Source organism: Chroicocephalus ridibundus, chromosome 2 (genome assembly GCF_963924245.1).
Source record: "Chroicocephalus ridibundus chromosome 2, bChrRid1.1, whole genome shotgun sequence".
NCBI classification, from domain to species: Eukaryota; Metazoa; Chordata; class Aves; order Charadriiformes; family Laridae; genus Chroicocephalus; species Chroicocephalus ridibundus.
The window spans coordinates 125,365,730-125,393,425 of record NC_086285.1 but is presented as its reverse complement, the minus strand read 5'-3'; the positions used below and the strand labels follow the sequence as shown (position 1 = coordinate 125,393,425).

Genomic DNA, 27,696 nt, shown 5'->3' with positions numbered 1-27,696 from the left:
TACAGTTATTTATTGACAAATTTCATTCCTCTTACTGTGTATTCTGGCAGCATCCTTTGCTCTACTTTTCGTCTGGGTTGAGGAACTCTTCACAAAACCTTTCATTACTTTTTATCCATTTTATTTCTTCTGCCCCCTCTCCCTGCGCCCTGCAATTATAGCTGTGCTCGTTTGCAATATCTTCTGCTATTAACAGACTGGTTGGCTTTTTTTGCATCAAGTAGCAGCTTCATAATGGGAGACATAAGAGTCACTTAATATAAAGATCACTGAGAATCATAAACCATTTTCTTTTTGACCTTTTCTACCAAAACATTAGCTTCTGAGTCAGCCTGCTTTGAAGCTACAGAAGCACTACATATTGTCTTGTTGATTGCTGACTTCAAGCAATCTTTTTCTTCCATTTCCTCTATTTTTAGTATCTGAAGGCTGAAATTTTACAATATGCTATTGCTCTTTTATTATTTTTTTCTCATGAACAAATGTCAGCACATCAAAAGCTCACTGCTTTTAGTGTGTGTCACTTGAGATCACTGGTTAAAAAAAAACCACTTTGTAAGTCTCCTTATTGAATCATAAACCGTGGGCGCTCCTAAGAATACCTCTCACAGAACTTCTGGGATCAGTCATTTGAGCATCACTTTGCTGATAAGCAAAATCCATGAAAACTCTCAACACTGAAGAGTGAGACTAAAAATGAACATCACCCCGAAGGCGGAGGTGTATGCAATCGAACTAGTGGTCTTTATGTAGGTTTTGTAAGTGTTTTGTCATATCGATTATGCTTTTTTCTATCAATTCTACAGTATTTTTAATGAAAATAACTGTACGCATTCACATATACTTGAGTTGCTCACCTCCTCTCTCTCTCTGTTTAGATGCCAGCCTTAAATGTTCCAGACCCGAAATGCTTTCTGCAGCAGTCCAATCCTCTCAGACAACCATACAATAGTTATTTGTAAGGAAAACAGCTTTTAATTTCTAGGAAAATGGTTCATAGCTTTTTTCTGATCTTTGGTTATCAGGGAGAGGGGGATGTGGAGTCCCTGCAGACACATCTGGGAGATCCAGACAAAGGCCACAGCAGCTCCCCTGCTGCCTTTGGTGTGCTGCCACATAAACTCACCTTCAGCGTATGCAGATAGGTACCTCACGGTCATGTAGCTATGGCTGCGGACAGGGTCAGTCTCCTCATCGCCTATACAGCTACAACTCACATATAGCCTGAAACGGCAAGTATACATTAAAGAGTCAGAAGGACCCTTGTTTTTCCATGATAATCAATAATTCCCTGTCCTGACACCTGGCCAGAAGTGTTCAGAGGTGTTCAGAGGCACTCCCTGAATTTAATGCACAGCTGGGAGGGGTGCGGTAAGCAGAAAGACTTCAGGTTATTTGGCAGGAATGGCCAGTACAGATCTTGCAGAACTTCATTCAGTTTGCCGTTCACCAAGTGCGTGTCTAATGCAATAAAGAAATTGAATATATTAAAAATTTAGAACAGGGCTGCTAAATTGCCACCTAGTGGTCTTGTAACGAAGTTAATCTCTCCAGCATGCTGTTCTGGGTCAAAAAGGCACCAGCGTGCTTTTTGTATTTTTGTCAGGGCCTCGGTATCAGGGCTCACTGTCGCGGTCAGAGCGGAGGGGTGTCAGAGCACGACGTCTGAGCCAACGCAAGATGGGACTGTTGGGACCGCTGGGATGCCAGGGGCAGCCGGCGCAGGACTTAAGACACCAAAAGGGAACTCCTAGGCCAATCAGCCAGTCTGTGCACAGGGTGAAAAATGCTGCCAGGTAGGAGCCTTAGCCTACTATCTCTACTACTTGTTTGCTTTTGCTTTTTAAGAAAAACAAAAGGTAAATATTTTTATATAAAAGGAAATAAAAGGTTTTCTGACTGTTGGTAAATGAGTAAAAAGTTAGGATTTTTGTCCTTCTAAGGCTCAACCAGCTCCAGTGCAGGAAGCATTTTGCTCTGCTGGGGTATTCTCCCACCTTCTAGCCTCACCCCGCCTGAGCCATATGTTCATCAGCATGTGCTGCTTACACAGAGCCAAGAAGGTGGGCAACAACCAAGGAGCACAAGTGGAACAATAAGTTTTGCAGTTCTGCTTCTGTGATTAGTCACGTAGGCCTGCCCTGAAGCTACTACGAGAGACTAAAAATAATTTTCAATATGATGAGCTGCATAAAGTCTTTAGGGATTAATGCATCCTCAATCATCTTACCAATAACCAGCTTCGGGTGCACCGGACTGCGTGCTGACAAAGACGATGCTCACAGGAGGTGGAGGCAGAAGAGGCGTCGTGTTGGGAAGCCGTCCTGGAGCGGGGGCTGCAGGCCACATCTCTGAGCACGCATCAGTTGTTTCAGAGATAAGTCAGAGATAAGTCAGTCCATGGCAGCAGAATCCAAATGATTCATCTTCCTCCTCCATGCCGTCACCTGGGACCTAGTGCAGTTGGTGGCTGAAGAAAAAACATCAGCCCTGGGGGACAGACTGAGAACCCATCTTGCACCTTCCCTGAGGTCCTGGGTAGCTTAAGGTGTCACACAAGTATGGCATTGCTCTAAGGATGCTGCATAACCCAAAAGCTTAACCCTGGATAAAACACATCCCCTTACAGATCACTGGGTCCTTGATTAAGGTATTGGCACTTCTCATGCCTCCTGCCCTCTTACGATGAACTGGAAGCCCTGTAAGTGAGGGTCATCACTTCCCACACAATATTAAGGGAGGCAGGTCAGGAAAACTAGCCATGGAAGAGAAAACAAACAGGGCTGGGGCAAGGGATAGGACTTGGGTAGCAATAAAAATATTAAATTGGTGACAGGAATTTAATCTTCCTGCACTTCAGGTTTTGTGACTGAAGTACAACTCACCATATTTAGTACAATATATGGTTCTGTTTTTTCCTTTCATATCACTTTCAGCCTGGTTAACCTTAATCTCTTTTAAGATACAGTCTGATTTTTATTTGTGGGTATTTCCCCCCCTCTTTTTGTTTTGTACATCACCTATAATCCTCTTAATTTGTTTCACATTGTACTTTGTTCTTGTTCAGGCTTGATTCAGTTAAATTTGCATCTTGTTTGTCTTTGTTTTACATATTTGATTTGCACAGTTTTGTTTTAAACAAATATTTACTGTTTTACTAGTGTCTGACCTCACTCCATTAACTTAATCAGATTTTATTTCAATGAAGTTCTCTGTAGAGTGAATAGCTATCTTTAAACTGATTTACTATTTTTTTTTGCAAGACCACAGCTTCCCTTTTTTTTAGATATTATGGAAGTACAGCAACAGAGGAAGCTGTAAACACACTCCGCAAACTGACGTGCCACTAATCCAAAGTACTGAGTATAATAAAAAGGTATGTAATTGAAAGACAGTTTATTCCTTAATGTACTCTAGGTGATTTGATCTATAACGAGTATACAATAACAGCTGAAAGGTAATCAATACGAGACTGCCTGAGAAACTGCAGGTTTAACCGCATACCTGTTGTCAATAAAACTATTCAGAGACAGAATGCCCTTTAAATGCAACCAGCTTTTTCAAAAAATAAATGGCTTGTTCCAAACCCCAGAAGTTGGTAAACCACAAAATAGCATCTAGATGGCAATTACTCATTTGAACTGTAGTGTGTGGCGTAAGTTTCTATTTCCCCTGGCATTTCCTGAGCTGGTCTCTTCAGGGTTTATTAGGATTGGCTTTGACTAAGGGATTTACCATAGAGTCAACCTGTCAGCATTCTGCTAGCCCAGTAGCCTCCTGATTTTTCAGATCCTGTTCAGATTGCTATGCCAAATGGCATCCACATAACTCTGGAAGACATGCCTTCAATTTCTGGTGCCTCATGCCTGCAGTAGATAATACTGAATGCCTTCAAATGCATCTCTGGACTGCTTCTGCTGCTGTTTGCAAGTAGGAAGTCCTATATGTTCCTGTCTTCATCCCCACAAATATCCAGAGTTAATGGCTTGAGATCGCATTAGATGGATCATTCATTACACCTTTTACTTGATGTTTACAAAACCATCAAACGCTTTCAGTAGGAAGAAAGCGTAGTCCAGTGTTACTGTGCTGGCCTCAAATATGAGACATAACCATTCAGTTGCCATGTGTAGAGAATATGTGGCAGCTTGAGGGTGGTGAGAACTTACTTGCATTGGCTCTGAAATGGTATAATGGTATACTGTCTTGGTATTGTCTTCATCTTATACGGCTATGCAGTTTTTACTCAGTTCAGAGCAGTCAGAATGAACTTGTGCCCCCCAAAACACAAAAATGGTGGTCACACCTGAAGATGTGTTGTGTGGGGCAAGTTATCTACACTAAGTTGGTGGACAAGAAGCTCAACATGAGCAGGCAATGCACACTTGCAGCCCAGAAAGCCAGCTGCATCCTGGGCTGCATCAAAAGAAGCATGGCCAGCAGGTCGGGGGAGGTGATTCTGTCCCTCTACTCTGTTCTTGTGAGATCCCACCTGGAGTACTGTGTCCAGCTCTGGAGTCCTCAGCACAAGAAGGACATGGACCTGTTGGAATGGGTCCAGTGGAGGGCCATGAAGATGATCAGAGGGCTGGAGCACCTATGCTATGAGGACAGGCTGAGAGAGTTGGGGTTGTTCAGCCTGGAGAAGAGAAGGCTTCTAGGAGACCTTCTAGCAGCCTTCCAGTACCTAAAAGGGGCCTACAGGAAGGATGGGGAGGGACTCTTTATCAGGGAGTGTAATGATAGGACGAGGGGTAACAGTTTTAAACCGAAAGAGGGTAGATTTAGATTGAATATCAGGAAGAAATTCTTCACTGTGAGGGTGGTGAGGCACTGGAACAGGTTGCCCAGGGAAGTTGTGGATGCCCTGTCCCTGGAAGTGTTCAAGGCCAGGCTGGATGGGGCTTTGAGCAGCCTGGTCTAGTGGGAGGTGTCCCTGCCCATGGCAGAGGGGATTGGAACTAGATGATCTTTACGGTCCCTTCCAACTCAAACCATTCTGTGATTCTATGAACTATTCTGGCAGAGAGCTGCCTTAAGACTTTTAAAAATTGAAGTACAGTCAGACACTTAAAAATGGACCATAGCTTTCTCGGCCAATCAGCACATCTCGGGTTAACTGCCAAAACAGGGCTTTCACAGGAATTTCTCTGAGAGATCTTAAAGACACGAGCAGGGTACTCCCAGTAACAGGAGAGTTATCATCTAAAATAAGATTGTTTTTTGAATGTATAGAATGTTTTTCAGTCAAAGGGATGTAAAAGTTGAAGTAACTGTAATGTTGGGGGTTTTTTTCATCATTTTTAATAAAAACTGTGTGTGGTTTCACCCTTTATAAGCAAGAGTTACTTTTATTTATTAATTTTTTATTTTCACTTTGGGGGTGTGTGTGTATATATATCACCTCCAGAAATAAAAACAGCTGGGGATACTGAAGTCATTTCCCTTCTGCCTTTCTTTATATGGAGCTGGTATTTATAATGAGCCTCCAGTCAGCTCTGTCATGTTAAAATGAACTTTCTGAATTATTGTTGTTCGCCTGATTTCACAATCAGCCCTTTGCAACCCACAACACTGTCACTAGCAATCTAACCAAAGGCAAGAATTTCTTTAATGTCTAGATCAGTTTGTGTTGGATAATCCCAACACCTTTCAGCAGCAGTAGTATTTAAATACAACTGGAGTGGAACAAACCAGAATGTCTGAATTTTCAAAAAGCCTTATGTATCAGCTCTTCTTTCTCTCCTGCTGGAATCCTGTAAGTAATAACCGTTATGGGCTTATTTTTTTCCCTTTTCCTTCTACGTCTTGCTAAAACTTTGTGTCTTGTCTTGGGTGTAAAGTTTAGCAGGTTTTAAGACTGATCGTCTTTGACACAGGAACATGACTTGTTAGAAAGTCAGCAGATTTATGAAGCTATATATAAATTATATGTCTAAAAACTTGGGTTCAAGAAAATTTATCAATGTATCTGCCAGGTATTTCTCTGTCATCCTTTTGATGTGGATAGAGTGTACAAACTCTTGTCTTTTGGAACATCACAGGAATAAAATGCCCAGAGACAGTATCTTTACTTGCAGCTTGAAGTCCATTTCCAGTTACCACTTCATATATATTTTTCTTTACTTTTCCATGACCACCTCTACTCACTGATTTTCAAAGACAGACAGTGTCAGGTAGATGGGACTGGACGGGGGCGGGGAGGAGAGGTTGCCTATGGCCATTCTCCATTCATCATCTTTTCAATCATCTTTTCATCCCCTCTCCTACAACAATGAAAACCTTCACAAAACACTAGGTAGGTAACTCTTCTTCCCATATGTATATCTGTTGGGGTAAAATAAAATATTTCCACAGTCTCGTTCCAATAACTATGCTAAAAAAAAAAAGATACAGATTCATAGCAGTTCTTAATAAGAAAACGTATATAGGTATACAAAGCATTAATAAGGTTTAAAAAATTCAGGCTACAATCTGACTTTAATTCTGCTGCAGCACTGGCAGGAGTTTTACCTGTTCCAAGGGCAGTACAGCTCGCCCACGGCAGGGCTACAAGAGCTTTGTCCCTGTTTGAAGCAGCTCTGAATAAAACCTTAACCGCTTGCCAAAAGAGTTATCAAAACTGTACATAGCTAGAATAGCTCAGTCACTGAGCTATAAATCTATGAAAGCAGAGAAAGGATGCATTCCCAACTGTTAATTCCCACTTTTTCCAGTACTTTAACTTGACATAAAACATGCGCGCCAGCAGAGGGCATTACATGCCTCAGTGAAATACAGATTGATAAACAATTTGAAAAAGCAAGGGGAAATTCTTCTAGCCTTCCTAGGATATTGGACATCTTACGTAACTAATCAAAAGCCTAATACAAACTGGAATATCCCAAGGACAGGGTCTATCAGATACTTCTCAAGCGCTCATTCACTCCAGCAGCCCTTTTACTGGGAAAAACAGTAAATTAGTTCTCACTTGTAAACAAAAGGTGAAACTAAACTATTAGAACTCAAAACACATTTTTCTTACTAAACAGATGAATCTGAGGAAAAAGAAGAAGAGTATGTTTATTTTTAACCTCTTAATTGCATAGCTTTTGTTTTCGTTTCTCCTACTGCTTAGCTAACACACTGCAGCCTTTTTCTACTTGGCGAGCCACGACTTTATGTGGATTTTGCTTTACTAGCATCAAGTAATACTGAACTCTGTCAGCTGAGAAGCCAGCCTTTTGGTTATCATTAGTTATAGAAATATTGTAATTTAAAAATTATATAGAAAAAATAATAATCTTGCTTTCATTTTACAAGTCTGCAGTCTTGTATAAAGATTCTGAACTTTTTTTTATCTGAAAGAGCTTAACATGTAGACAGCCTCTAAATTTATATCCATAAATTGTACTTTTCTATAGATCAAGAAAAATGAACACAGTCACTAGAACTGAAAGACAATGACTGAGGAAAACACAAAGCAAACAGCATGTCATAGTTCTGTGCAGCTTTTCTTTGCAATTGGCTTATCTTTGCACTTAATTTTTTTCAAAGTTTGAGGGTTTTAGCAGCACTTGCCATGATCCCTTGATTTCGCACACAAAAGCAACTTTACTGTCTTGAGATTTGAAAAGAAATGCTCTCACAAACCTTTTTCTACCAAGTAATACTTCGCTACTTTGTAATACTGTTGTATTTCTGTGTTTCAGGTAGAAGTAGGGTCTTCAGGGAAAGCAATACAACATGAGAAGTCACATACTAAGGCATCAGTTCATAACTCTGTGTTACCAGATAATCTAATATATACTTCTTCACTGTAACATGCTAGTAATTTTCTAGAATACTCTTTATAAAAAAAAAAGAAAAAGAAATGAGAGTAAAGAATCTTTTTTAATTCAACCTAGCAGACAAAATTTGGAAACTTCTGTATTTCTGAAACACATTAAAAACAAAGCTTACTGAATAAACTACGTAATATAATACATCTCTTTCTAGAAAAATACTGAATTATCATTGAAGTGGTTGACAAAATTTTGTTATGTTGGAAAAGAACAAATCTAAAATGTAGGTAAGTCACCAAATAGAAGCATGAAAAGTAGTTTTTTCAGTGGAACGCTTTTTTTTGCACAAAGATGCAAACAATATAGCAGCCAGTGATCTTTTTATTATACAAAGCATTCCAGCTCTTCAAGTTTGTAGACGAATATGTAACTTTAGATCTCAGAATGCAAGCATAACGTAATAATTATTTGTTTGTTTACAAGGCAGGGACGTGCAGTGACTTAAATCTATTGCTTGGATATCACAAGTCCGTTGGGTAATTTTCAAGGTGATTTACAGAGTATCATCACTGGGTAGGATGCACTCACTTGCCTGTTCATCCAGTGCTGTTTTGCTTCCTTACTTGAATACTGGGATAGGAAGTGAATAGCTTATAATAATGTGCATATCAGAAATCCAACATTTGGAAGTACAATCTCTGCACTTAAGTCCAGTCCTAAAATTAAAATACTATTTCCTTCTGCTTCAGTAAACCACAGGAAAAATGTCTTTCCAATGAAAGGATAAATGCCCAGAGACATCTACACAAATGACACACTGACACTTTGCATATGTTTTCCTTCTGCTTGTTTCAGAACTCAACAAAACATTTAGTTGGTTGTAGATGAGAAAAGTCTTTGTCCAGCTAAGCCTAAAATGATCTTAACTTTCAGCATCATCTAAGCTGCTCTACAAACAAGAAAGACTGTGCTAGGAAGCAAAGGCTAATTGGTCTTGAAAGCAGCTGTCCTGACAAGTAAAATATACATTCATGAAAAACTATAGCACAAAACTAATTCAAACTCTAAGATTAATACAGCCAGTATTTGAGATGTAAAACTCTCTAATACAAAAGTGCTTCGAGGTTAAGCAGACTGATGTTCAGTGACTTCTGTCCACAAAACCTGTGAGTGAGTGAACCAGAACTCAGCCCAAAGCCCGTTTCTGGATATGGGCCCTCCAGTCCCACTCTATGCTGCTGTAAAAGATTATGAAGGTGCTCTTAAATTTGAGCTATCAAAGTCAAGGAGGCCGCCCCATGGGCTAAAAAAACCTCACATTTGTGCTTCACGTTGGAAGGAAGAAGTGGCAGGAAGCCTTACAAATACCTTACATTTCCTACTGCTTTTTTTGATTATTTTTTTTTTTAAAGTCAGCTGCATATCATAAACATGATGTAATGCGGTTGGCATGCAAAGTGGTTCGTTTGCTTCATGTCAGCTTCTTAACTAAAAACTTCTGCAGAAATCACACAGAAAGACTAAGTATGTACGTGGGAAATTTTCATCCATTGTCTTAGGCAGTAATAAACTTACTGAAAATTTACGCTCCCTAGCAAAGAGGTTGGCTTTCACCAAATGTTTTGAGCAGTTATTGTTACCACATCGTTATCCGATCTATGATTTATGAATGTGTTGGGGGGGGCTGCTTTTATTTTCTTTTAACACCATTTTTTATTTTTGATAGACAAAAGATAGAAGGGAGTTTCTAAGTCATCCCAGATTACAGCAAAGCCTGGACAAAAGAGGAATTCAGCCTAACCCACAGGGGGAAAAAAATGCTGCCGTTACTACTGGTGCACAATTAGGAACTGCAGGTCAAAGGCAGCAGGTGGAGGGAGTCTAAAAAAGAGGTGAGGGGATAGGAGTCACTAGCACAATCAAGGGAGAGGTGCCTCTGCATCAACTTGTAAACAAGCACTTTAATCATGTTTGCTACTTTGTTAGCATTTGCACAACTCAGATTGAGATATGAAAGATGGTTTTAGCTCCCTTCTCTTTTATGCAGGTCCTGGACGGCTTTAAGCAAAACACTTCTCATCTGAATAATGAGGCTAAGAATAATAACATTTCTCTATCTCCAAGGGCTGATTGAGAGAATAAATTAGATGCTCAGATGCTATAGTAATGCATCCGAGTAAGTTAAAAATAATTTTCAAAACAAAATAATCACATTTACATTATTTTTTAGATACCCACAATTCAAAAATCTCTTTTTGGCAATCACAAGCTGGTTTTATGTAAGCAAGGAATTTCTGCTTAACCCCAGAAACGTGATGAACACTTATTGGGAAATACTTCAGCTAAGGTGACTGCAGAATAGACAAAGAAGAGACTATTATATTATTAAATTACCTACACTAGAGCTTCCCATATGCAGTTCTGCAGCTGGAGATGAAGTGACTGCGAGGATGCTTAGTTTGGTCTCCTCAAAACGTCTGCAGTGAGACTCTGGTTTGAAAAGTGATTATGTAAAAATAGCACTTCCTACTCAGCAGATCTGTTCTTGTGCGCTTTAGTGGGGAGAGGGAAAAAAACAATCAGTGCATATCTTCACTGCTGAGCCACCATATCTCTGGGGGAAGAAACTGCACTATATTCCAGTTTATGCAACTTCATCAAAATCACCAATTTAAAGCTACAGTGTACCTAAGCAAAACCCATCATTTCAAAATTGTGCCCTTTGAAATCAGACCTGCACAACCTCATTACCTTCAGCTGAATGGAAATGAATGAAATGAAAGGAAATAAACCCTTCAGACTGAAAAATCATGACTGGATTTCCTCCAGCTTCCTATCACCAACCCAAACTCATCAAGCTATTTCTCCCCCAGGTGGATAGTGAAAAGAGAGAGGTGACGATGATTCTTTTTTTAAAATATTTGGCAGGTAGTCTCAGAGCATGAAGCCCATATAGGTTTCAAGAGGTTACATGAGGACTACAGAAGGCTAATAGTATGATAACAGCTGCTAGCACAGGGATGTAAGCAATGCAAAATCCAGATTCATGCAGTTTGGCCAGCCTGTTGCCAGGGTTGTCAGACTCCTGAGTGATGGAGTGGGCTTTGCCACTATCGGCTGCTTCCAAAGGATCAATGTATCACAACAAATGTTCCTCTTTCAGACTTTCAAAAGAAGTCTTCTTTGGCACTGTGATTTTTATCCCCAAGAAGAGCAGATCAGGAGGCTCTTGTAAAAAGGGGAAAAAAAAAAAAAAAAAGGAACAATTCTTAACACTGGAAAATGCATACTTAGTATCTGTCTAGAGATTTGAAAGGATACTTTGATCATTCTTGCCAATTACATACCTGTTAGAGGCAAGTATATTTACATATTTAATATTCAGCTAATCTCCAAAAACTTCTTTGATCAAATAGACATGCCATTTATCCTCAAACGCTGTGCCAAAATCTCATCTCTAGATAGCCTAATGTGTGAAGTGATGAATTTGTTTTCAAGTCTTTTACAGAATGCCTTCCTTTTTTCACTTCAGATTAAAACACCTACCCTTTTAACAAGTGTATTGCCTCTTCTGAACACTATCTTTAAATATAAAAGAAATCATAACAGAATGGTTCCCTTAGGGTTTTGCCTTTTGACATTTCTCTACTTAGAAAACTTCTGAGAAGGAAAACTAATGGCAGTATGCTTGCAGACAAAATCCTTTTCTAAATGAACACAAACGTCTACATATTTCTGCTTCCCATCTGTGACACATTCTAGTGTCCCTTGTAGACACAGATCTTGAATGACCTTCACTAACTCCCTGGAGCAGCGGACTTAAAGCTTGACTAGCCCTTGAACTGCAAGTTCTGTGTTAGGGCTCCCGTGCTCATTCCAAATGGAAATATTACTTACTAAGTCTGTAAGAAAAAAAAAGGCATAGGTTCTGCCAGAAGTCAGTCCAGCAATGGAGGTTTTGCAACAGGATCTGGACTCAGGTCTGTTACGTTAGAGTTAGATATGACAAAACCCAATAAAAAGGTGTCTTATATTTTTGCCCAAATTGTGTTCTTACAGAATAAATGCTTTCCAAGCAATGTTTAAGCTTGCAATTCTTTTCTTTTTCTTCTGTACCAAGATTTCTGTTAAGTCTCTTAAAAAAACCTCTTTCCCAAAATCCACCCAAGACTGTTTTATTCAACAAAGGAAGAGATGCAAACACAGCATCAGAATTCCTTTATGTATTTAGAATGCAGCATTTGCTCTGAACCTCAGGCTGGGTCTTGGAGACCTTTCAAACACAGTCTACATTCTCACTGAGGAAGTACTGGGCATTGCTCTCTGTACAGTACCAGGCACTCTAACAATAGAGGGTTAAGACCTCTGGCAAGTAAAGCGTACAGCCTGACAACTAAACTGTAATATACCTGGAGTTACTGGCAGCAAAGCTGTCCTTGTTTACTAAAACTGAAGTACCATGAAAGAGTCTCTCAGAATAAAACCCATTGTTAGAGGTGCAGTAAGATTTTATTTTCAAGTCTTATCAAAATTACTCTAATTTTTTTTTTTTTTTTTTTTTTTTTAGTACTCCTTAGTGTTGCCACTTTGGAGAGCCCGTGTCCGAGGCTCTGCATGCAGGCAGCCCTGGTTTATCACACCACAGCAGGCTGGGGTCCAACCATCAGCCGTATGCCTCATTAGTGGCACTCAGGACTTGAAGGAATAACTGAATTTGCACAATTGTTTTCAAGGCGTGAGATGCAACTATACCGACTTATTTAAGCATGGACCGCAGAACTCGCTAACCTATACAATGCAAAATAGACAATGAAAATATTAGAGTGAAATATTTCATTACAGAAAAAATGCTCTTTCATAGACTGTAGCAACCTTTTCATCCTCACCTATCATGAAATATTTTGGAGGTTGTAAAGCATTTTTTCTTACTAATGATTAGATCACTAAACAGTAGAACTTACTGCACGGATAAAAATAATATTCTTAAAAATTTGTAAAGATAAAATTAAATAGCCTTCAATGAGAAGGTTTTTTAGGGTTCTCTTTCCAAATCACTAGATATTTTTTCCCTTTAGTCAGAAGACTCATTTTCTTTGCAAAAATGTTTTTTCTACCTGGGAAAAATTTGTAGAAACAGATTTACTGAGAAAATTCTGACACTTTCCTGGCAACTGGCAGTGATGCCTGGTGAAAGTAGCTAAATTTGCTATGGAAGAAATTTGCAAAAACTCATGAAAACAGCTTTTGAACTCATCCAAATGTCATTCCCCTAAAGACAAATCTAACTAGAAATGTCAGGATTGTAATTTTTTACTCACTTCAGGAACCTCATTTGGTATACTGCCTATACAGTTTAATATTAAAGTGGGTTTTTTTGCACAGAAAAAACATTGACTTTGTGTTGATTCTGTTTTTTCTTTTAAAGCTGCATAAACTGGGTATGTACCATATAATTTTGTGAGGACAATGTTTTGCTTCTAGCGATTTCACCTTGAAGTCTCCAAAATCTGGTAAGATCTATCAAAGAATGAAAAAAACCCCACAGGCATCCCTGTTTTGCCCAACTCCCCATAATCAGACACAAGCAAGTAAAAGAGGGTCCAAAGAAAAGCCAAGAGCTGTGCCCCTGCATGACGTGAGCTGCAGATCATTCTCCTTCGCCTTGTAAAAAATGTAAGGCTTGCAGTACAAAAGCTACCAGAGGACATCACCAGTAGTTTGGGTTCCCTACAGCAGCAGGAAACTCGTTAGGCTTAAAGGAACCCAGCAGTACCACAAGCTGCCTATTTCTCCGATATAATGACATTTTTGGTTTTCTTTTGGTGAGCGCTCCAGTCACGGAAAGAAAGTCCACGAGAAATGTGCATCCAACAAAGCAGTATGACAGGGACTTTAAACTGCGTATACCTGACAAAACTCATCTGCAGTGCAATGCTTTTTATATCCCATCTTGATAGTTCATCTCCTAAGTGAACTTTAGAAGTCTCTCATTTAAATTCTTCATGGGTATAACCTGTTAAGAGGTGCTTCAGATGACAGCTTAATAAAGACTGATCTTGTGAAAACAGAACAGAACAAGATGACAAGAAATTAGAGTACTATTCTTGGTTTTCCATAATTTCTTCGAGTTCTGAGAAATTCGTTTAACCTTGCTGTGCTTCATTGTACTCTCTAGAAAATAAGGATAATGATACATGCCTATTCTACAGAGAACTGGGAAGATAATTAGCTTTACATTGAAAAGCTATGGGAATGAAAAGTATCATTACTTCGATGTTATTTAATTGTATTAAAAAATATCCTTCAACTTCCATTAAAGTCTTTGGTATTAAATATAACAAGAGTGGGCAGAAGTAATGAATGCCATAATCCTTTATTTTCTCTATGGATAAAGGTGTATACTTTTATGAATTGATTGGAAAATCCAAGTTCTTTTAGAGAAACAGAGCTTGTTTGAAGGAGGAAGAATCCATATCAAATTCATATCACCAGTTTAGTTTAGGTTCTTTGCAGCCACTTGATACTGTTTCAGGTCTGGGAGCTTTTGGGTTTTGCTAGCATTACAATACTGCTCTAATAATTACACTGTGAAGAAAAATAACAATAAATATAACAATAAATAACAAAAATAAAAATAACAATAAACTAAAGAACTCAAACTCTCTGGTGTTAATGTCCCAGATGGGAGGAGAACAACAGTAGGATGCTGACTGAACACAAATCTCTCTGCAGCTTTTTAATAAACTTCCCTCAATACAGTGCTGACATAAATAAGGTTTCAGAGATTTATTTTGTTAAGTATGAATCTTATTTTAAGACAGATCCAAGGCCCCACTAAAAATTAGTAACAATTAGGAGTCCTGCAATATACCTCCCTCCTTCCTTTGCACTAACCAATGACTACGTTTCTGAAAGCAACTCTTGCAAAACCAGGAGAGTTGTCAGCAGAAAGTTACTACATCAGTCTCAGAAGGTCAGAAGCTATTTGATCTATCAAAGGGGAGCATTGTGATAGCTGCGCTACACAAATGAGATGCAGTAATAAAACCATATCATGACATTGCCCGTTCCCAAAGAATTGACACTCTATTATTAGGAAGAAGAAATAATCAAGATTTTGGATGTTACTGACCTTTGCAATAATACCATGTTTGCATGTTACTGACCCCCTGTGACCCTTGCAAAAAAAAAAAAAAAGTGTGCAAGAATAACCCTAAGAATATTTAGAGGGTGTTTAAATAATAACCATCAAGGAAGAAGTTTACCAGAGTTAATTTCAGTTTTTTAATTTATAATTTTTTATGGCATCAGATAAAATGTAGGCGTTGAGTAAGTCAGTTTGAAATTTTGGAAATGGGTTATAGCAGGTCAGATTTACATCCCAGCATGCTGGAAGGTTTACATTGTGTCTCACTAAGAAGGCAATTGGTATTATTCAAACACTGGGTCTTTACTTTTCCGTTTTTCCATGTCTTTTCTGTAAAATGAAGAGCATAATTCATCCTGTAACTATAAATGTCTTCAGACATTATAGTCTCCTGCCGCTCTGAGTCACAAATCAAGTACTTATTACAGTCTGGACTCTTAGCATATGATTGTGTTTTGATTCCCAAGTTCTGATTGCGATGAATGGTGTCTCTCTTCTGCAACAGCTAAATTAGTTTAAAAAAGCCACACAAACCACACAACCACATACTTACTTTGTTTCTGTTGCAGAAAACTGATTAGCCTGTGATAAAAGAAATTAATTCTAATGTTTGAAGGGGGTCAGTGAATGAATTAAATGAAGGTTCTGTAAGACTTCTCTTACATTTAATCACCAGAATAAAGAAAAGCTACTGTTATCTTCTGAAACAATTCTTCCTGGTTGCAGGGTAGAAAGTCAGAATAAAGAAAGGTAATACACTGACTTTATTAATGTCAGTGACAGTAAATATAGTACCAAATGAAAGGCCACAAAAAAAGCCTCAGGGTCACTTGGCTAAATGAAATTGCAACAGCAACATACTCACATTACACAAGGAATTGAAACTCCCCTGACAGTCAAGGTCTGAAGGGCCCAAAGGTTCTAAGCAAGAAATTTCACAGAATTTTTAAGAACCTGGGATAAAGTTGGACTGAACAATGGCTAAAGCTGCTTCTGTGTCCTAACAGAAAAAAAAAATCCTAAGCTAGAATCCAAGAAAGTGTGCCACTTGTAAAATTATTCAGAATAGCTCTTAGATGTCTATGATGCATCTTTCATTGGGGCTTTCTACAGTCTGTTTCTAGTGAATTATTCCAGAAACCAAGACGCTTCTACCCTCCCCTCTTCACAGCCGAGCTTCAGGAAATTACTGCAATTCTTCTTTTATATTCCTAAATATTCCTCTACAGACTCTGGCAACTTTTGGAAGGTAGAAGACTATCATAAAATATATGAAGAGCTATGCAGTAGCCTTCATGTATTTTTTTTTTATGTTAAAAGATGTGTAGGAATAAAGTGGAGTGTGATTAAATTGCTTTAATTGTGTGGGATTTTTTGGGTTTGTATATCTATTTTTAATATATCTGTGGAATTTTAACCTTAATATAGGCATATATGAAGAAACCTCATGAACCCCGTTGGATACCAAATGATTTAACTTGTCATACAAGTTTTAGCTAAATGTTATTTACATGCTGGGTAGTTTCTAGTGGCTTCTACTGCCCTAGATACTTGAAATCATTTGGATGCTATTCTATTCGTAGGTCTTAACCACTAACTTCGTGTTCACTAGGGGTTCAGTTTGCTGTTATATGCCAAAAATACAAGTGGCTTTATTCAGGTGAATTAAAACACATTGAGAAAAAGCACGTTACTTTCTTATAGAAAGGAAAGTTCTTTAGCTTCATTTCCCATCCTGCAGCATAAGCCTTCTTTCTAGAGAACAGGAGTCTTAAATCAGCAGGGCTCTGCAATTACCGATTGCTTAGAAGAAGATTACTTAGAAGTGAGATTTAAATGTAAACTCTGTTCATTGATCTAAGCTGATGCTGGCACAATCTAAATATGCATGTTTACCTGCCACAGAGAGGTTTACCTGTAATCTAGAGTATGCTTTGAGTTCTATTTTTTCAATAGAAAATGGTTATGTGAAGCACTCAAACACCTAAAAATTAGCTAGATACAGACTTTTAAAAAAGGAAAGCCAATAGAAATAAGAAGTGGGCATTCTCTAATATCAACACATTGTTGCCTATACACTGTAAAATATTTTCACGAGTGCAGATTCTGATTGATTACATCCCAGAAAATGCAAAAAACCCCACAGCAATTCAGTTAAATACAGTTCATTCCTTGGGCGAGGGAAAAGAGGTTTGTATTATCCTTGCATTTTTGCCTGCTTCAATAGCAGGGTGGTTAAGTCATACAGAGGCAAGCTTATCATATAAAATAACTGTGTTCTTTTTCTTTAATATACAGATATTTTAATTGTTCCAGGATCAGATTCTGCCATTACTATAATGTATAGTGTAATGGTGACATAACACATTTATACTTTTCTATCTCAGCGTCAATGAAGACTTTCTTGCCACTGAAAGGCTCAACACACACAAGAAGAAATGCCATGTGGATATACCCGCACATTTGCATGTAGTCCCATTGATTTCAGGCTGTTATCTTACTTGAGGATTTGCAGACTTTAGCAGAGTCATTTTCACACTGTAACAACCCAATCAAATCTTCCTCTCCCATACCTGGGTTTTCTTCAATTGATTTTCTTTTCATGTAATTGTATGAAAAATTAGGAGATTGAGTAAAACAGTTAAAGGCATTCAGTCCTTATGAGGATTTATAGTTGATTTATTGCCAAATATTTGATTCTTTAGGGTTTTTATTTCATTGAGTTAGTAGAAAATTGAGAACTGCCAGGAATCAGGATGAAATAATCTTTCACATGATGTAAAGAGTGGAGTCCACTTCAGAGTGGACACTGAAAGCGTACTTCAGACCTTCTGAAGTACAAAATGCTCAGTCCTGTAGTAGTACACACGAATGAGTTGGCTTTACCAAGATCTTCCATTATTACCAACATGCAGTATGGGTAAAACTTTGGCCTTCGGCATTTACTCAAGGCTTAACACAAGCACTAGTCTGCTTACTTATCCTTGTCTTGCACATTAGGATATATGCATTAGGTCAAATAAAATAAGATCACAAACCTATTTCTTATCACAACAGTTAGCTGCATAATTTCTACAAGAGACATCATGCCTACCTAAGGTCATCTGAAACAATCAGAAGTTTTTTAGCTTGGCATACCTTAAACATGACTAATCAGTACAATCTTAATCTGGTTATCAAACCCTGCACTTGTATTCACTGTAGTTTGGTCTGACAAGTCATGTCATGAAAGAGCTCCATTTGGGCTCAATCAGTTGAAAAGCTCAATGTCAGGGCTGAGTGCCCCAAGAGGCTGTAATGGCTCTGATGAGCCCCACCTGGGACCTCCACTCACAACCCCTGCCCCAGAAGATCCATTTAGCCTCAGACTGCTCTATGCTGTAGGTGTACCTACCATCCTCAACCATTGTTGGTCAGGTTTCCTGGAGTCACCTTAGATCTGGCTTATTGTCTTGCTTTTCCCTTACGATCCCTGGACTGTTTGTAGGATCTGTTGCTGTTACCACCTTGCTGTGCTTATCCAGCTCAGGTGCACATCCTGTGCTGTGGCTGCTCTCAGCTCCTGGTTCACCTTTAACCTTAGAGTCCTGCTCTTGCTGCTCCCTAGTACTCAGTACCATTACTATCAAAAGTGAATCTCTCTTAGAAGCGAGGCACCTGAAAGCACTCAGCATTTCATGCAAATAGATATGCTCCGAGGAGCCCAAGTCTACCCCCTTCACTATCAGCATACTTCACTTACAAGGTTTCCCTTCAGTATCTTTTTTCCTTCTTTTCCTTCTATAGCTGCTCTTGCTTTTCACAACCTTTCCAAATTGTACTAATGATGCTTCCTCCATGATGCAGACACTAAGGTCTAGCTGTGCTTCAATCTACAGGGCTTTGTACAAGAATACCTGAAGACAGAAAATATCTTACAGTTACTGCTAGCAGAAAGAGCTGCAGAAACAGCCAAAGAGAGATTTGTGTAGTCAAAAAGGGGGGAAAAAAAAAGAAGTTAAAATCCTAAGCTGTGTTTTGCACTATTTTCATTAGCTATTTTCTGTAACCTTCTAGAACATCTCAGATCCTACTTTCATGTCATACGCTTTTTCTTCTCTCTCATCCTTTGTTTCCTGCCTTGTCCTTTTATCCATCTTCTTTCCTTCACTCTTCACTTGATCTTCTGCCATAGAGTGGTGAAACTAACCCGATGCTTGCTACTGCCATATAGTTCACTTATATGCATATTGTTCCCCATATCCATATTCAATTAATTAATTTCAATGGCAGTAGCTTACCTAGCTTACCTCTCATGTTTTTTACCTGTCTCACCATTTCTCCAAAAGCCAGAGGAATAAAACAGGGGAGAATATTCATGACATTTAATTTCTTCTACTATATACCTAGATGTGCTGTACAACCACGGATGAAGGATTCTAAGAAAGCACTTTAATTAATTGGTTGAGACCAGATCTGTTCCAGAGACCCTTTATACCTCTACTAACAATCTGGTTTCATGTAAGTTCCTAAATAATGTATTCCTCAGACACAGTTATGAAGTTTCACTTTTACTGCCCCAGCCATCTGCACATATTCCAACGACTTAACAATAGTCAACTGCATCATCCAAAAAGCAAAAACAAGCAAAAAAATAGGTGTTAAACCTCTGTCAAATCTGGAGAAAAACATCAACTGTTTTTTTTGGAAAGCATCAGAGTTTGGAGGAGGCTAAAAGAAGAGATTATGTTCTGCTAGAAGACCTTTAAAAAACAATCTGCATGCTGAATATTAAGCACAAATCTTTTGGTAAGTCTGTTGGATCTAATGTATTCTTTCTCCGTTTCTCATAAAAAAATACTTAAAATGTAGAATATTATATCCTATGAACATAAAAAAAAAGAGAGCACTTTAATGTTGATGATCTCTATACAAGAAATTATTGTTTCCTTGTCTTTTTGGTAGCCTGTTGGTAAAGGATGGGTTTATACCGTCCAAACAATGACTAAATTAATATCTACAACAACTTAATCCTATTGATCAGAGATTTAAATTCTTTTAGGGGGAAAAAAAAAAAATCATCTGAAGTTAACCTTCTCACTATGCCAAAATAATAAATGTGTTAGAAATGAGACTAGAAACATTTTGATTTTTTGACATATTTACAACATGCAGATAGTTTTCCTCATCTTTCCTACTAAAAGATAAAAGCGGCATATAAGAAAGATACCTAATAGATTGTCACTCTAAGTAGATGGTTGGTCTTAAAAGCCTCTCAAATGACTGCACGTAGGCCATATGACTATCAGTAAGAGGACTGATGATAGCATTATTATCAGCCCATACACAGAAGAATTAATATTAATTCATATACATTAAATTACATCTTGTTCCATGTTTGATTAACAAAGTCAGGCAAAGTTACACACAAATTCACAACATTTATTGATTTCAGAATAAAATTTTTGCTATTATTTAAGATACAAAATACAGTAAGTTCCTTTTAACATGACTCATTCAAGGGAAACTCATAGACTGTTTGGCTTCAAACTATTAATCATGGTGGCATATAATTTTTCTCAGTTCGAAGGACTGTGTTGCTTCTAAAAAAAACAGCATTATAAATTTAGCAAAACCCCCTATTGATTTAAGCAAAGGATGACACAAAGAGTCTGTTGTTGACTCACTGTCAGTTACAGCCAGAGACAAATCAACATATTTCCATGGAGAATGTCTCGTGCTTGCAGTTTACAATCAATGAGTAGGACAGAGGTGATAATACATGACACTTTCTGCTGACACATTCACTTTGTATCCTAATATACCTCTGAGACAAGTTACAAATGGTTGAAAGCACAAACACTGAGGAAGATGTTTCTTTTTCCATCATGGGTCGTGGAAAAAAAGAGTAATGAAAGTAGGTATCCATAATCTTTTGAAAGAGAAGAATGTCTTAATATACCCTATTATTTGTAAAATACCATTACAGATGAATAGGTTACTTCTATACATGAAATCTAAAAGATAAACACTTGTCTTGGTACCAAATTCGAAAAAAATTTTTAAACATTTGATTGCGTGACTAGATTTTATAGTATGTCAACCATTACCTAGATTTGATCAGTTTGTTACGTTTACGAACAGCATTTGGTTATATACTCAGAGACTGCAGGTCACTGGAAAACGTGCATTGCTGCGAACTCAGGCTTGTTCTTAACAGAAGAAAAAAACCATGAAGGCACGAGTAAATTGGAAAAGTAATCTGAAGGCCAGACAGCTGATCATGAGACACATCCTTAGGACCAATGCCACAGATCCCATTTAATTTCATTTTTCATTTCATTTCAGTTATTTTCATCTTTAAGTTAAAATATTTTTTTTCTAGCATATGCTTTCAATGTTTTAAAATATGAACTAAGCATAACTTATGTTCTGACACTAGAACAGCTAAAATAATACTTCTGGCTGTATGCCATCCTTTGCCCACAGCCAGGAGCACTCCCAACATGACTGCTGCAGGGGGCCTGAGCGTGCTAACACCGCCCTAGCAGAGGATTTCATGGCAAGAGGAAAAAAGCCTCCTGCACCATCCTTACAAGTAGTATGCAGGTATATCTCTTTTGGTAATTATCACTCTTATTTCTGGCTACTCAGGGCAACAAAAGACAATGTTTCTGCTATTATTGTATCACATTTCCTCTGATAATGCAGATAAGAGTTGTGATCACTTAAATGGGGCATGAGAGCTGGGATGCATGGATAGATTACAGGCATCCCAAATAAACGTACGTGACAAACCCCAGAACATTTTATTCAGAACTGATTCTGTGTACTTCAGAGAAGCACAATAGTGATCCACAGCATGTGTAACACGGTTCAATTGCATAATGCAATTCATCTTTGAGAAGAGTGTATTTCAAAATCTACAGCAATGAAAACTTCTATTCCAAAAATTACAAGGCCTTAGCAAGGTTACAGTACCAAGGGCATCTCTGAAGGGGGTGGGAGAGGGACAGAGTGTGCAGTTCTAAAAGAAAATTAAAATGTTAAGTAAGTCTTAAAGACCAGAAGGAATACTGTATGAAGTAACCTGGCACACAGACATGGCCTGGAATAAACTATGATTTACTCCTTTTAAAGATGCCTTTTTCAATCAACTAGCTCTGGAGCTTTTGGGAGACGTTATTCTGAGCTAAAGCTTGATCAGCATACAATCACTTTTATCTAAAACAGTTATGCTGGGTTTGTTTACCCAAATTGCAGATTAACAAGGCCAAAGATACAGAGGCACTAGAGCTTCCACATGTAGATCTCACCAGTCTTACAGGTGAAATCTTTCGAGTCTCACGTGTCAAAGCCACACCATACAACTGTGACTGAACTACTTCCAGAGCCCGGACACACCTAAAAGCAGCGCAGTTGCATTCCAGTTTCAGACGTCCACATCAACAACCTATAGAGCCAGCTTGATGTATTGCTACTCATCAGAACAGGGGCTCACAATGTGGCATGTGCAGTGTGACTAGTCCGTTACAGCTTAACTACAAACGGGTCGGTGCTGTACATAAAACTCAACAGACTCAGCTAGGCTTTGGGACTCTGTGGGGGCTGATTCAGTTCCCCTCCTGGGAACTTGAACACTACTTACTATAAATCTTTGCAAATGGTATGATGGCTGCTGGGGTACGGATGAGAGACACAGAAGGTACGCTCTATACCCGGGAGCAAAGAATGCAAAAATTTAAAAAGTATGATAGGCAGGCCAAACATTAAGGGTAAGAGAACCTGCTTTCCAGCAGTTATTTCATTACTCTTCCGTTTGTGTGACTTATAATTTTCTCAATAGTACAGTATTTTTTTACTCTGCGAGAAGACATTAATGTGGGAAGACCAGCCTGTAAGAGAGGAGAAAGCCACTGCAGCACTTCTCCATTTCAGAGCCCTCTTCCTGAAACAGGCTATGCCAATGACAACATATGATACAGTGTGAAGTACATGCTCACTGTATCCAATGGCCAGAAGTGGTATCTACTGTAGGGAGCAGAGGACATCTGAAAACTGTAACTGATACTTACATAGCACATATTTTGTGGAACAGAAGGAAAGCAGCAGCAGCTTTTGATCGCCATATCAGTCTAAAGATTGGACTAAGAGTAAGTTCAGAAAACAATGGATTCTTCATATCCTAATTATGGCTGCTCTTGGTGAAACTCTTTGTCCAGTTCTTTAGCTCACTTATTTCAGCTCCAACAGTTTCAGTTTTTAACGATTGTGCTACACTGACCATGCATTGTCCCTCTGATGAGAATAATAAAAGAAACAGAAACTGCATTAACTCTGAAAACTCTGGTCCTACTATCTTTTTGAGGACAATTTTTTATTCCTGCTTCATTGGTATAGTGGAAGATAACAGATATTTTCAACAAGGAAAAATATGCGAGAAAAAAATTAAATATGCAAGAATTGGCAATATTACAATTTCACAATTATTTTATTCAGTTCCACTAACAGCTGGAATTATTTGTTACTTTAGAAATTTATAATCTTAACATTTCTCAGAGTTACTTTAAAAATTACTTCCAATTTTCATCTTAGCTTTTTGTCCACCCATGGTGTAATATCAAGTACTGCTTACCCAGATCATTGTATTATCCCACTCAAGCCAATTCATCTGAATATATAGAGAGGGTCTATGCTTTAAACAGAAATTTAACCTTAGCTTTATGGATCAGGTTATCTATTTACATTTCCATAGTATTTTGATCGTAACATATTCTACATTGGTTCATCTCTATTTTACTACTCTATTTGGGTATTTTTTTACATGGGCTTTCTGGACTACATGCAGACCCAACACTACATCCTGTTTTATTTTTTTATTTATTTTTATGGCCTTTAAAAAGCAGCAGTTGAAAAACTCAGGCAGAATTAACTTCCAATAACGAAGGAATTCTGATTGTTTAGATCTCAGAGCCACTATCAACTACTTCTTAATTATTTTTTCTCAAGCTGACTGAACCCCTATATAGCTAGATACTAGTTATAACAAATGTGGTTGAAGTTGAGTGCTGACATTCAGAACCCTTATTCAGATGTTCGTCAGTAGGGAAAACAAATGGCAGGTAACCCACAGAACAGAAAATAACCATAACTAAACCAGCTACATTAGGATTTGTTTCTATGTCTTTGCACACAGTGTCTTTTTCACTCATCTAACATGAAATCCAAGCAAAAAAGGAAAAATAGAATGAAAAATTACCAGGAAAAAATCTGATTTCATTAACTACAGAAAAGAGCAGAATCAGAAAGTGATCACTCTTTCAAAATGATAGTAAACAATGAATATTTTCTAAAAAGTTGTGTCAACATTCAAATGAACGCACCACAGTGTGAAATAACTAATTAGAAATACAGCTAAGGCGTAAGTCTCTCATATCCTTCTCCTTGCATTAGCTTTCCTTAGCTAAACGAGAAAGTAAAGAAATTCTTCCTTAGTACGGACAATACTTCAGAAATCCAAACCTTAAGAAATCCCACAAAACATTATACTGTTACTACTTTATTAAAAATAAACTGTATTGTAGAACATCAAAAATATTTCAAACACTGTCAACTAAAGCTCCGTAAAAAATTTTACAAGTTTAAACTTTATTCAACTACCAAAATGGCATCTATGTCTAAAAATAAATTTTCAAGAAAAAGACTTGGTTCGTATGTTTCCTGTAGCATTTGAAAATATTTAAAACTGGTTACTCAATGACACAGAACACAAAACTGAAGCTGACTCAAATCAAGCCAACTTAAATGTAATGATATGTAAATAGTTTTCATTAATTAAATCGAGATGTGCAAAAGTATAAGCAGTGTAAATTAGTCATTACTTGTTAGTTCTATGTTAACAGAATTACATACAAGGAATGCAGTTTGTACCACTCTACTTTTAAGCTAGTACCATTTTTAGGAAGGTCAAAATGCTGTTTTAGTCTGAAGAGCAACTTTTTTCTACATAAATAAAAAAATAAATATACCTAGCTACTCAATATACATGACATCAACATGTAAATTGCTGTGCATATCTACTTTTCTTTTCAGTATGTTAACAGTTAAATCTCAATACTTAATTATCTTTTGTAGCAAATTTCAAATTTAGCTAAAAAATGGGAGTCTTGAATATGTATTTTTCTATTAGGCATCTGAATGTTATAGACTTCACCAGCAGCACAGAATGAAAACAAACGGGAGTCTTCCACCTAGTTCAGACTTTCTTTATTTGCATGATCATGAAAAAACTAGAGCGTCAGAATGAAGTACTGAAAGAATAAATAACGCTTAAGTCTGCACAGACAGTAAAAAAATCCAAAACTTTTACAGAATAATTAAGTTCTGGGGGCACATTAGCCTACGAACCCGATTGTTTTATGAGGGTGAAAGGATGTTCACTGTGCTTCAATTAAGAAGTGCTCTATATGGGTTTTGAGCTCAGCTAATTTATACAGAGCTTTGATGGGTCTATCATGTAATACTTAAAGTTGGAGATGTTTTTTGGGAATATTAACTTAGACTCAAATAAAAAAGTTGCCCAAATTACGCACATCTCAAATTTAAAATAATGTGACAATAAATATCTTCCATACCAAGATGCAAAAGTTACATACTTCAACAGAAAATATGTACCTTACTTCTGGTTTGACGATGGATAACAGGAGTTAAGAATAGATGTGGAGAATCATACCTGTTTGAGTAGAATTTTCTGCTAGACCTGAATGCTGAAGCTTCTTTTCAGCTCTGAGAGAAGATGCACAATGACGTTCCTAATTGGATGTCCATATCCACTGTAAATGGAAAAAAATGGTATCAGTTCAAGTGTTAACATGGTAATTTACAGGAAAAAAGCTATAAGAAAATTCCCTTAAAATTAAATGAGCAAAATATGGCCACAACTTCTGTCCTGAGTGAATACTGACTAAGTGCACCTTGTCTGTCAGGTAATGAGCATGTGTTGGTCATACATGAGAAGATCTAGGACGTAGTAGAAAGAGAGGGAAACCCTCATACATGCAACAGGCAGGGAATTATACATACTTATTCCACCTATCTAAAAGTTCTTAATAGAAAAAATATTCAATACTTAAGGCCAGCAAAAATTATTTAAGTTTACTATCTGACAGCAAGGCATATTCCAATATAAAAATGGAATTTGTTTCATGCAAGGGGAAAGCAGTTACAGCTGTAACAATATGGCAATTTGTAAGACTATTTAAATCCCTCAAAAGACAGAATTATTTCTCAGTCATAGCCTAGCAGAAACTCTCCCCCTTATATTTACAGTTATCTGCACCTCAGTTGTTGCCATCTACAACCACTGTGTGCTGCAGGTATTAACTAATTCTGCCCCCCAACAGACTAATTCTCACTCCTGGCCTCTTACCAGCTACATTTTTGTGTACTTCCATTTCTCAGGGCTTTTACTCAGAAATCCTGTTCCACCAGTACTCAAACTTTGGCTAAAGCTCAAAACTTTATGCCTCTCAGCTGCATTTCGCAAAACTCCCAATGCTTAAACCACTCCAGATTAAGCTATCATTCATTGTAAATGTCACCAAGTTACCTAAATTGCTGTTTTTATTGTAACATCCGCTTTAGATCTTCAGATTTTCATATCCAGTAGCCTGAAATCCATAAACACTACACCCTTTACCAGATCACTGGGTGAATGTGAACTTACTGTTCCACAAGTGTGTTTATCATACATCTTCCGATACCGATCTCCAGTGTTTCTCATTCCTTCCCTGAATGGAAACCTGATTAGCCAAGCTGCTAACAAGTCCTGACACCTGTGTACTTTTAATTCTTCAGAACAACCAGAAGCAGCCTACTTTCCCCACTCTGCAACTCCACAAATCTCACATCATCCCTCCAGCCCTCTTTGAAACCACACATGGGATGATGCCTCGGAGACCTCGCTCACGACCAGGGCTCACTCAGAATGACCCAATACTTCTGATCACCCCAAATTTCACCAGCCTGCAACGGGGCCGCAGGCTCTCTCCACCCCCCCTCCTGTCTATTCCCTTCCACAGTGCTTCCTCCTTTCCCTAATTCCTCCGAGCTTTCCCTGGGACTTCTCTTTCTCCTCATGGTTTTTCGAACCATCTTTCCGAGCATCGGCAACGCGGGAGCCTGAAGTCCCTTCTCTGGAAGGGACAGTGTCACTTGCTGACCCGCCTCGGGAGAGGCCCTACGGGAGGGGGATCCGAGGGGACGCCAGCCCTCCCCTTGCCTCTGCTTGCCGAAGAAAGGCGAAACCGCCTTAAAATTAGGAGGCCCGATGAATGCGGAGCAATTTCGGGTGGGCACCGGGCACCTTCCCGAGTTTTTTAAAAACCGGGCCCGAGGAGCTGGGTGTCCTCCCCCGCCCTCCCGCAGTGCTGCCGCTCCCCCTACCCACCAAGGCCAGCCCCTGCCCCCCCGCTGCCACAACCCGGTCCTGTTTTCCTTTCTCCGCGGCTCACAGGACACAAGCGGGCCACCCGCGACGGGTGGGGGGTACACGAGTGGAGGGGACACAGGTGGGAGGGGACAGGGACGAGATGGCCCGGCCCCGCCCGCCGCTCGCTACCGCGAGCACGAGAATCCCCTACCTCCCCCAAGCGACTGGTGACGAGCGCCGCGAACGCCGCCCTCCCATTGGCTCTTGAGCTGGCAAAGCACAGCCAATCATGACTCGAAGCGGAGCGCTCCCCCCCACCCCCTCGCGCCCAGCTGCCCCGTGGCGCGGAGGGGGTTTGGCCGCCTGCGGAGGCAGGG

At 38.7% G+C, this 27,696-nt stretch overlaps 1 long non-coding RNA gene across 1 annotated transcript; it reads right to left on the bottom strand.

The window, feature by feature from the left end:
• Positions 1–1,123: 1,123 nt before the first annotated feature.
• Positions 1,124–27,657, bottom strand: LOC134511973 (uncharacterized). Its single transcript, XR_010070015.1, has 4 exons — positions 27,531–27,657; positions 25,622–25,721; positions 2,231–2,470; positions 1,124–1,224 (listed from the first exon to the last, which is right to left on the bottom strand). It is a non-coding gene; the product is annotated as an uncharacterized LOC134511973 (long non-coding RNA).
• Positions 27,658–27,696: the final 39 nt, after the last annotated feature.